Consider the following 10,708-nt stretch of genomic DNA (forward strand, 5'->3'; position numbering starts at 1 on the left):
ACTCACAACACAAAATACAGAAATGCTATGCAAATACTCACAACCCAACCAAATACAGAAACGTGATGCAAATACCCAACCAAATACAGAAACGCACTGCAAATACTCACAACGCAACCAAATACAGAAACACACTGCAAATAGTCACAATGCAACCAAATACAGAAACACGCTGCAAATACTGACAACCTAAAATACATGGCAGATATGTTGATAGAATACAAACCAAATAGAGCTCTCAGATTGCAAGGGTCAAGCCGGTTAGGGTCAATTCAAAACCAGAGGGCGTTTAGCTATTTTGCCACCCACAGCTGGAACCAGCTTCCAGAGCTTGTCAGGTGTGCCTTATCGGTTTAGCTTCCTGTAAGTGCAGATTAAAAACACATCTGTTTAACTGCATTTCCTGTGGAAGAAGTGATGAGATTACACCCACTTTTCCTCTTCTTTATACAATTGGCTGACACTCAAAAATATCATGTGTTGTGTTCATTTTCTGGGAATTAACTGGTGGTGTTATTCTGCAATGCAGGACCAACCTTGTAGCCGGCAACCCCTTTACTTCTGGTTAAGTTATTCTCTTTTAACATACACAATTTGATCTGTGAGACTCTAGGTAGAGTTTACCAGCCATATCTGAACACTTTAAATCCTACATTTTTTCTATTGTTTTAAAGGCATAAGGTTCTTATAGTAACAACAGCTTTAATAGTCAGTTAGATATGATTGGAGTTGTTTTATTGCATTCAAATACAAATAAAAATATAAATTTTTATTTATATATGCCCAGTATATTTAAGTCTGTGTTTTGAGTAAACTGCAACGTCATCAAAAAGACAGATATTAGTGGTTAATGTTCTACATTTGGTTATGTGGTTATGTTGTACATGTCAATGAGTTCCTTTAGTGGCATAGTTGCCTGTTGCAAGGAAGCGCATGATGAAGGAGAATTCCAGGAAATAGTTAGAATAGAATTAATCAATAATAGGAAAATACATGAAACAACCTCTAAACAATTATGAGACAGGACGGTGAACTGAACAAAACAGGGAGTACATATACCAGAACAAAATGAGGGAACTAGTGAGTTAATTAACGATCAACAGGTGAACTAATTGAAACTGACACAGAATAGAAACTAGGTCAAGACAGGAACAAACACAATGCAACAAAACACACTCCTGACCCATAGCATGCAAGTGCATTGAACAAAGAAGAAATTACTTGTTACTGACATTAGTACAGCTGCTTCTCATTGAGCTAAGCAACATACAATATAATAGTAGCAGCATAATACCTTAAAAACGGTTAACAACGTTAAAACTTACCTGAACATTAAACACTAACAGGTATTTTGCTTTACTCAAATATGAAAAAATAACACCTAATTTCAACAATTACTGTCTTGATCCAGCTTTAAAGTCACCATGAAATCAAAAATTCCTTTTTTTTTTTTTACTACAGAATATTATAAATGATTTATCGGTGCACCATTCTTTTTTTAAAATTAATGTTCCCCCTTAATCTTTAATGAAAATAACTTTCCCTTCCCTATTCCAGCGACATCTCTTCTCTGATGATGTGCGATATATCGCATGACATTGTTAGGCGCATCTCGTCAGTAAAGCCGGTTCCTTGATTAGTATTAAATCGCCATCACCTGCTTTCAGATGGAGAACGTAGTTAACTGACAAGCTGAGCCATATCGCATTAATTATCGCAGGCGATACGTCCTCGATAATTAATGCGATATGACTCAGCTCAGCCCAGCTTGCCGCTCCATCTGAAAGCAGGTGATGGCGATTTAATACTAATCAAGGAACCGGCTTTACTGACGAGATGCGCCTAACAATGTCATGCGATATATATCGCCCAGCCCTACGAGGGCGGTCAATCACCTGTCAATCACATGAGATCGCAGAAATAGCCACAATAAATGACTCACAACTTTTAATGCAACAAAAATGATTCATCAAGTCTCAGCACAAATGGATTAACTCTTTCATGTATTCCATGTATTCACTATTATACAATAGGGGGCGCAATTACACATCTTCTGAAAGAGTACCAAATCTCCTGATCCAAAAACCAGCGAAGAAGGAACAGAAACACGTACTTAAGCTAATGCGATCATCAAACAGCAAATAAATCAAAACTGCCTAACATTACCAAATAAAAAGTCGTCCTAGGAAGAGATACAGGACTGTGCAAGCTTTGAGGGTCTTGATGGACTCAATTTAACCAGTCTATGTTTTGACCAATGTTCTGAATCCGATCCGTATGTAGTCTTTGACAAAAACACAATTTTCTCAGCTTTTTGTTCAAAATGTTGCTTTTTAAAAATGAAATTTGCCCACATTCAAGTGTTAAAATAAGAATGCATGATTTTGTTTTGTTTAAAAGTACAGGCTCTGTTCTTTCTTTTGATTTATTGTATGTTAAGTAGGGGTGTGAACCTACACTGGTCTCACGGTTCGGTTCCTCAATTTTCAATTTTACTTCAAAAGTGATGTGTGCGCGCGTGTGTGTGCGTGTGCGCTTGCCTGTTTGGGAAGTTGCAGTGACAGAAACAGTGACATTCACTGGTCAATGTTGAGATTTTGGGTTATTTGTCTTCAATAACTTGTATTCTTTCAGACTTGTGCTGAAAAAAAGTCCAAAATACACATTTAGGTCTTTATTTTACTACACTTTGTCTGTTTGAGTGTGCAGATTTCGCCTAAATTCATCAAAAGTTGGCGTTCTAAATCATCCCGCTGCTTCGCGATCGCTGTCTGCACCCCTTCATCTTATATACCGTTGGGAAGCTCTCTCTCTCCATTGCAATGCTGTCGGATCCAAATATGGTCATTTCCTGTCTATCAGCAACCAATCATGAAAGTAAAACAGGTGATTTAACTCGAAATGCGCAATCTCATTGGCTGATACCAAATTCTGACAACGTGATTCGTTCAGAATCGTCACGTGACGCGCTCTGACATTTCCGCGGTAGTTCAAAATGTCGAAAGATATGCGTGTAAAATTCTCTCAGAGAAGCCGAAAACAGTTGTCATTAGCTAGAAGACACAAGGGATTACCAACAAAGACAAAAGATGATGAAATGCCATCACATAGTGCATGGGTCTTCACAATTTTTTTCATGAGAGCCGCACGGATAGGACAAAGTCAGTAGGAGAGCCATACGTCGTCCTTTCAGTTTCGGTTCTCAATCGACCAAGTGTTTACATGTTCTCTCGATAAACCACCTCTTTCAGTCCGATCGAAATTATTTGTAATAGAGCTGACACTTTGAGTATGTAATGGGTTATGTTCAGGGCTTGACATTAACACCCGCCAACCCGCCAAATGCGGGTGGATTTTGCTCGTGGCGGGTAACGCAGTCACTCCAACTAGCCACTTTGGCGGGTTGAATAATTGTAGTCTTTTCAAAAGGCATCTGAAATAAGTGACACTACGACACTACAACTCCCATAGGGCTGTCAACGAATATTCTAAATTCGAATATATATTCGAATAGTTTTAAAAAACAGAATTTCGAAGGTGAAAATTAATATTCGAATGTGGAAAAACGCCCGCGGTAGCAGAGGCGCGGCTGTCTGCTTTGCGAGTGGGCGCGCTGCCTGAGGGATCATTTTATTTAACGTTAAACAGAAACATTTCTGAAGTGTAGGCTACTGTACTGACTGAATAGATATTGCATGAATAAGGTAGATACAGCAGTTTCATGCACTGCAGCCTCTGCAGGCTTCCACTGGTTTGATTATTTACCGTTTCATGTCAAGGAAAAGTTCCATGTTTACCACAGCACAGCTCGCTCGGAGCGTTCAATGTCGGTTCTATATACTGTAAAACTTCAATTAATGTTAATAATATTTGTTTCAATCACTGAATGAAGCCTGCTATATAAGAGTCGCGACCTTAAATTGCTTGCACAAAACTCTTGATCAGCACTCAACATTTGCTTATTGTTGTTGTTCATTTAAACTGCACAGAGCGCGTCGCCTCATTCATGCCGCAAGACCTCCAGACACGCGTAAACGCGTCTTTACACTTGCGCCAGACGCTCTATTCGCATTTGGTGTGAACGCAGCTTGAGGGAGGGCGAGAGAGAAAGAGTGCCTGCGAGTGAGCGAGCGAGAGTGAGTGAGGTCTGCGGTCTTGGCCATTAGTTGATTTACTTGTTTTCGTGTAGGTAATACGTTGTCAAATATGTTTAAACTTAAATGAAACTACCTATACAAGTAGTTATGTCTCTTTGTATTAATTTGTCCTGTTATTGACGTAATGCGCGTCATTGACAAAATGTGCAACCATGTTCGAATAGTTCAAAGATAAGCTATGTGTTTTTTTTTTAGAGGGAATATTCGAAGGTCATTTTTGAGCAATTTTGACAGCCCTAATGAGTATTGTCGCTACCCAGCAAACACATTTACGTTGTGGCAACGTCTCTGGCACGTTGCATTTCTGCTATGGCAACGTCGCTGTATACGTGCTCGCAACATTGTAACAATGTAGAATTGTAAGACGTGACAGGGCTGTAGCAACGTTGTTGCGCGACATTCAGCAACTGAGAGACGACGTTCTGGCAATATTTTTATATGGTGTATTTTGTTAGATAATTATATACTTTTTATCGTTTATTGTTTATCTATATTATTTAATGGGGCTATCAACACCTGCAAGTGTAGCCTACACTTTAAAGAGTAAAAATGACAGAAGGTTTCGTTAATTCAACTTTATTAAAATTGCATATAATCAAATTGCACTTCCAAAAGTCATACATTTGTGAAAAAAGAAAAAAAAAAGAAATAAACGAATACACATTTATTTTAAGTATAATAAATAAAACATGAAAAGCAAAGGCAGATCAGAACATTTAATGAACAAAACCGGGTCTTTATGGCAGACAGTAGCCGAGCAGGTGTCACCGGGGAAACATATCCACAAATCCAGAGGAGCAAAGAAACGAATGAGACTAAGGGTGCTTTCACACTAGCACTTTTGGTGCGCACCCGGGTTCGAATGACGTCATAGTTCGGTTCGTTTGGATGATGTGAACGCTGTTTTCCGAACTCGGGTGCGCACCCGCGAACCGTACTCGAGTCCGCTTAAAAAGGTGGTCTGGGGTACGGTTCATGTGAACTCGGGTACGATTCGCTGCTGATATGAACGCAATCGTACCAAATCGCGGAAGTGAACCGCTATTGATGACGTATAATGTGGTGCGTGCCTGCGTGCGTGTGTGTTTAACAACTGTAAAAGGGTCTATACGCTTACCTTGACGAAAACAGGGATTGACGCATGCAAGCAGAGAGATGATTTCTGCTTGCCTCCACAAAAATTGTCTTCGGCGGACATCCCGCGCTGTCTTTGGAACGGTTTTAATACTTTTGCGGCAGACAGACGCAAGTGTGTTTCTGTATATTTTCTTTGAAAACAAAACCAAAGGTTAAAAAAAAGAAAAAGAAATGTGAAGCGAGCAATTCTATCCATTTTGACGCCTTTTCATAGCAGTTACCAAGCAACACGAGTACGCGCCAGCTGCAGCTTAATGATGCAAGCGTACCACGGTTCGGATGCAAATAATATAATGTGAACACAGTCCATCGGGGGCAGGGGGAGGGGGGAGCAATCGAACTCGGGTTCGGAACAGACAATCGAACCAAGTGTGAAAGCACCCTAAATAGCGGAAAAATCAAACGAAAAACTAAACAGTGCGAGCGATATGCTTCATTAATCACATTAGAAATTAAAGCTGTATTGTGTTTGATAGCTGAGGTAGGCTAAACGCAATACTCACGTATCCTTGCTCGATGATGAATGAGAACACAATGAGCCCAAGTTCCCAACAACAGGTGGTTGGAATTTAAAAGGCTGATTTTCCCGCTTCAGGGCAGTGACGAGTAGGCTACATTATGTAGTCCAGTGGTTGTCAAGACACCCTTGGCACAACCTTAAGCAATGGCCCTGACCGATGGTTTAATGTCAACATTGTGACAACGCTGTAACAACTTCACCACACAACGTAGTTATAGCAACCTTTTGGCCATGTTGTTAAAACGTTGTTAGAAGGTTGGCTACGTTGTGCCAACGTTCTGTGTTTGCTGGGTAGTGACCGACAACAAAGAATCGAAGAGACAGCTAGCTGCCCTGCTGGAGTTATGTTGTATGCCGGTGGAGCAATGTGGCAACATATAATACATAATACATGGTTTTATTTTAAAAAAGGAGCTTTACACACAACCTTATCAGAGCTAATGATAATGACCTGTATTGTTATATATTTATGTAGTCTTGATTTGGGTGGATGTAACAATGGTTTTACATTTAAAAGGGTTGTAAATCTAGTTCAAGTAAATTTTAGCACGCCATCAGGTAATTTCACAACAACAAAAATGTGGCTAGTAAAAATGCTGTGTGGCTAGTAACTTTGGAAAACCACTAGCCACATTGGCTAGTGAGGAAAAAAGTTAATGTCAAGCCCTGGTTATGTTATAGCCCTACTTATTTTTAATGTTTTTAAGAAATATCTGTAGTGACTGGCTGCATGATATTGCGGTATTTTTTACAGCCATGCGAGCCACAAATTAAAGCTTGGTAACCCTTGGAGCCGCGCAATGAGTAACCCTGACATAGTGCGTCGATGCGTTACGAACAAGCTGTAACATTTTGAACACATCTAAATGTAAGTCAAAAAAACACATTAGATTTCAAAGCACTTAAAACCCACGAGCCAAATCCAGAAAACAGTCCCCTCAGTCAACTGATGGTGAAGCTAACCAACCAGGCTTCCTTCAGCACTGGTTCAAAACAACTCAACAGAACAAAACTAATTATGAATCATTCAAAATATCAATATTTAGAAAATTGGAGAAAGCAAACAAAGTAGACTAAATTGTTATTTGCCAGAGTATCTGCACACTCAGAGAAGAATAGACAGATCCTGACTAAATACAGGCTCAGTGACCACCAACTGGGTCAGATAGAGATGCACTTCCTCCTCCACTAGGAAAAATTATCTTCACTAAGTGATTTACACCTTGGACTAATAGCCAAAAGAATAAAACTTCCCAAAGTTAGCACCAGAAAAGAAGCTGGAAGTTCTCGTAGGAGAGGGTACAGCAGCTCCACTGACAGCTAAATATGTATTCGCTTGAGGGACTGTGATATATTTAGTTTTTCCATTCCACCTGTGTGATGGACTGTTGATGTGTTGTTTTGGATGTTATGATCAGTGATGGATGAAGCAATAATGAGTTTTGGATGTTATACAGTGTGATACATGGATTTTACTTGGACCTAAAGCATATTTTGTCTGTAATTCATGGCTTTCAATAGAAATGAGTGGAATTTTGCCATAAAAATCTTTAAATGCCGTTTTCTCAAATCGAGTTTTTTCTCACACTCCTAGTGACGATTTTCCACTTCTGTAGCACCTACATACACCAAACTTTACAGTCGTATTCCTAACTATATTGTAAAGGTTTGTTCAGAGGGATTTGTTGATATATCATTCTTGGACTGATTTATATGACATTTTATGCCAATTTTTTAAGGCTATTGGCAGTATTTAATGTCTTTTCATTGAATATATCAACAAAATGCAAAAATAAGTTTGAACCTTGTTTTTTTCAATGGTCAGATTCGTCACTTCAAAACATATGCAAATTAGGGCATTTTTAATTAGATATAGCCTCATTAGCATATTTAAAATAAAATTACAGAAAACTTGCAATGCATTTTTTTCTCCTATTTATGTGAGTAATCAACTGGTAAAGTTTGATGGCGATATCTGTAAGTTAACAATTTTACCCTATTCACCTGTAGTGTCTCGCCTTAAGAAAAGGAAAATCTGTCAAATAAATTTTGTTTTAAAGAAATGTTCATTTAAAAGCAGCGCTCCTTAATCAGTGTATTATGTTACCATTAAAGATGTGCGCATCAACCTTCGCCGAGTCCGTTGTTGAAGGTGACGATCATCCGGAGGTGGACAAAGTACACAACTTCCTTACTTTAGTGAAAGTACAGATACTACTGGTCAAATATTACTCCGTTACAAGTAAAAGTTGGAAAGAGCGATTTTTACTTAAGTAAAAGTACAGAAGTACTTGTTTTTAAAAGTACTTAAGTATCAAAAGTAAAAAATAAATGTCAATGCATTGTTTTATTATTGTTGTATGTAATACCAGTACCTTATGCCTCTGAATATATGCCTGCCTGCCTGCCTACCCTCATATCAATATCACATTTATTTCTAGAACACAGTTCCAGTAGCGGGATTGAATGACATTCATTGGTTTCGGACACCCAAATGGCTGTTCCCTCAAATAGTGCCCTATTTATGAATGTATGAATATGTTAGCCTTACTGTTATCTATAAGCTAGTGTGCTCCAAAACAATGACAAAATTTGAATTTAGAAGACCAAACCCAACGCTGAAAATGAAAATCAGGTTGATGTCAGAATCCAACATCAGATTGACGTTAATCTCCAATGTTGGACAGACTTTCCAACCAAAATACAACGTCAGATGCTGACGTCAATATGACGTCAGGTTTCTGACGTCAACCCGACTTTCATTTCCAACCAAAATGCAACCCCTGACTAATGTTACTACTTTCTACTCAAGGACCTTGACAGAAATGTAGTGGAGTAAAAAGTACGATATTTGTCTTTCAAATGTAGGGAAGTTAAAGTAAAAAGTTTCCAGAGAAAATAATACTCAAGTAAAGTACAGATACTTAAGTATAGTCGTCAAGTAAATGTACTTTGTTACTGTCCACCTCTGCGATCATCCATTTATAATCACGTGTAACAACACATAATAATTGCAATTTGACCATCGGGTGTGGATACTTAAATCAGAGAAAATTATTGGGGCGGGTGGATGATTTGTTTTTGGCTGCGGGTTCGAGCTCATCCGCTTACTCTAAAGCAGTGAGCTTGGGCTGAAAATGGCTAACGTGGTTTATCAAGTTAGTGGTTTTACCTCCTGCATATTCTATTTGTGCGTGACATGAGCGTGTGTCTTCAGCAGGTTGTGCTGTTCAATTTCGACACCCCTAATGTTCAGATATTCATACAACAAAATATTCTGTGGGCCATGAAAGTTTTGTGAAAATGATCAAAATTGCTGGTGCTGGCTTGCAACTTAAAAAAAAAAAAAAAATGCTGGCAGGGAAAGAGTTGTTAACTTCGATTTTTTGAAACAAAGTTGTGACAAAATGTTCAGTAATTTTGTTTCTTTAGCTCATTATAATTAAGTAATTTAAACAAGCAGCAAACATCTACATTTTTGGCATTATTTGTGCAAAGACTAAAGCATATTGAAGCATCTCATTCTTTTTGTAGCAACAACTTATTTCCAAATCTTATTATTTTCAATGGAGATTCTCCTTATATTCTGTAATACAGTCATTTTACATTTACAGTGTCAATAATTGTTTTGCACATGATGAGAATTTAGGGTAAATTGTCATGATAATGTCAATATGCAATACATCTCAATACACTTTGTTTTATTGAAGCAAAATATAACTTTATCTTTTACCAGTAGCAACATTTGATATAATCTGCTCATTAAAATGCCCTCTTGCTGTTTAAAAGCTTTAAGCAGAAGCATATGACAATTTTGACATGAAAGATGTGAAGTTTTTATTTCCATAAAAAGTGAAGACATTAGTTATTAGTTCTATAATTACATGCCATAGTGAAACATCTTATCTCACAGTCTTATCACAGTATCTTGTCTCACATTATCAATGGTGCAATACAAAGAAACTGAAATTGAGCACAGCTAGATCTCACAAAAACATGTCCAATCCTATTTCACCCTACCAAAATAAGGGAAATGGCCATTATTAGCACCATACTTTTTTTTTTTTTTGCCTTTTGAAATTATTTTAATGATGATAAACAGAAAATGTTCAAATATTAATATTGGTTTTTGGTATTAATATTTTCATTTAATATTATAATTGATTTTATTCTATTCTAGTTTTCTCATTTTTTGTAATTCTTATTCTCAGTAAATCTTTTTTAAAAACTGATTTAAAAAAAATTATGCGTTTTAAATTTTTTTTACCATGAACTATAAACACTGCTTAAATAAGTAAGGGTTAATGCCCGACGAGGTGTCCATTGTCAGGTATTAATGGACGACGGCGAGGCGTGAACCGTCCGACGCGCAGCGAAGTCCATTAATACCTGATAATGGACACCTCGAAGGGCATTAACCCGCTTATACCATGGTCACTTGCCAAATAACACTATAAATAACTAAATTAGTTTGTATTTTAATTAGTTTTACAATCGAAATCTAAAGTTTTTACAAACAATAACTTGGTTTCCCTGGTTACGCCTGACGGTTTATTTAGCAACCGGAGATATTTATAGTCCGCTCAGCTCGTAGAACCCTTCAGTTTAGCTAACTTGCGAGCCAGAAAGTTTACGTATTTTTTTTCATGTAAGTTAGGCTTGTCTAGCCATGGGTGTTACACTTTCGGTTTTTTTTTTAACCTATAATTAAAACACACAGGTATAGGGGAATTATCACCCTACGTCACACGGCGTCACGCAGGTTCTACTGCGCATGTCGGGACCAAAAGACAACATCCGGAAAAATTTCGTGTCGTGCAGTCGGTTGCCAGAATCGTAAATCTGTATAAATTTTTTTTTTAATCGAACTATTAGTATTATTCTTATCCGTATC

The 10,708-nt window shown here is 37.8% G+C and overlaps 1 protein-coding gene across 3 annotated transcripts in view; it reads left to right on the plus strand.

The window, feature by feature from the left end:
- mcf2l2 (MCF.2 cell line derived transforming sequence-like 2) overlaps positions 1 to 10,708 on the plus strand; it is a 99,478-nt gene that overhangs the window by 52,427 nt on the left and 36,343 nt on the right. The gene's annotated exons all lie outside the window — the stretch shown is intronic.

The sequence above is a fragment of the Rutilus rutilus genome (assembly GCF_951802725.1).
Source record: "Rutilus rutilus genome assembly, chromosome: 22".
Classification (NCBI taxonomy): Eukaryota; Metazoa; Chordata; class Actinopteri; order Cypriniformes; family Leuciscidae; genus Rutilus; species Rutilus rutilus.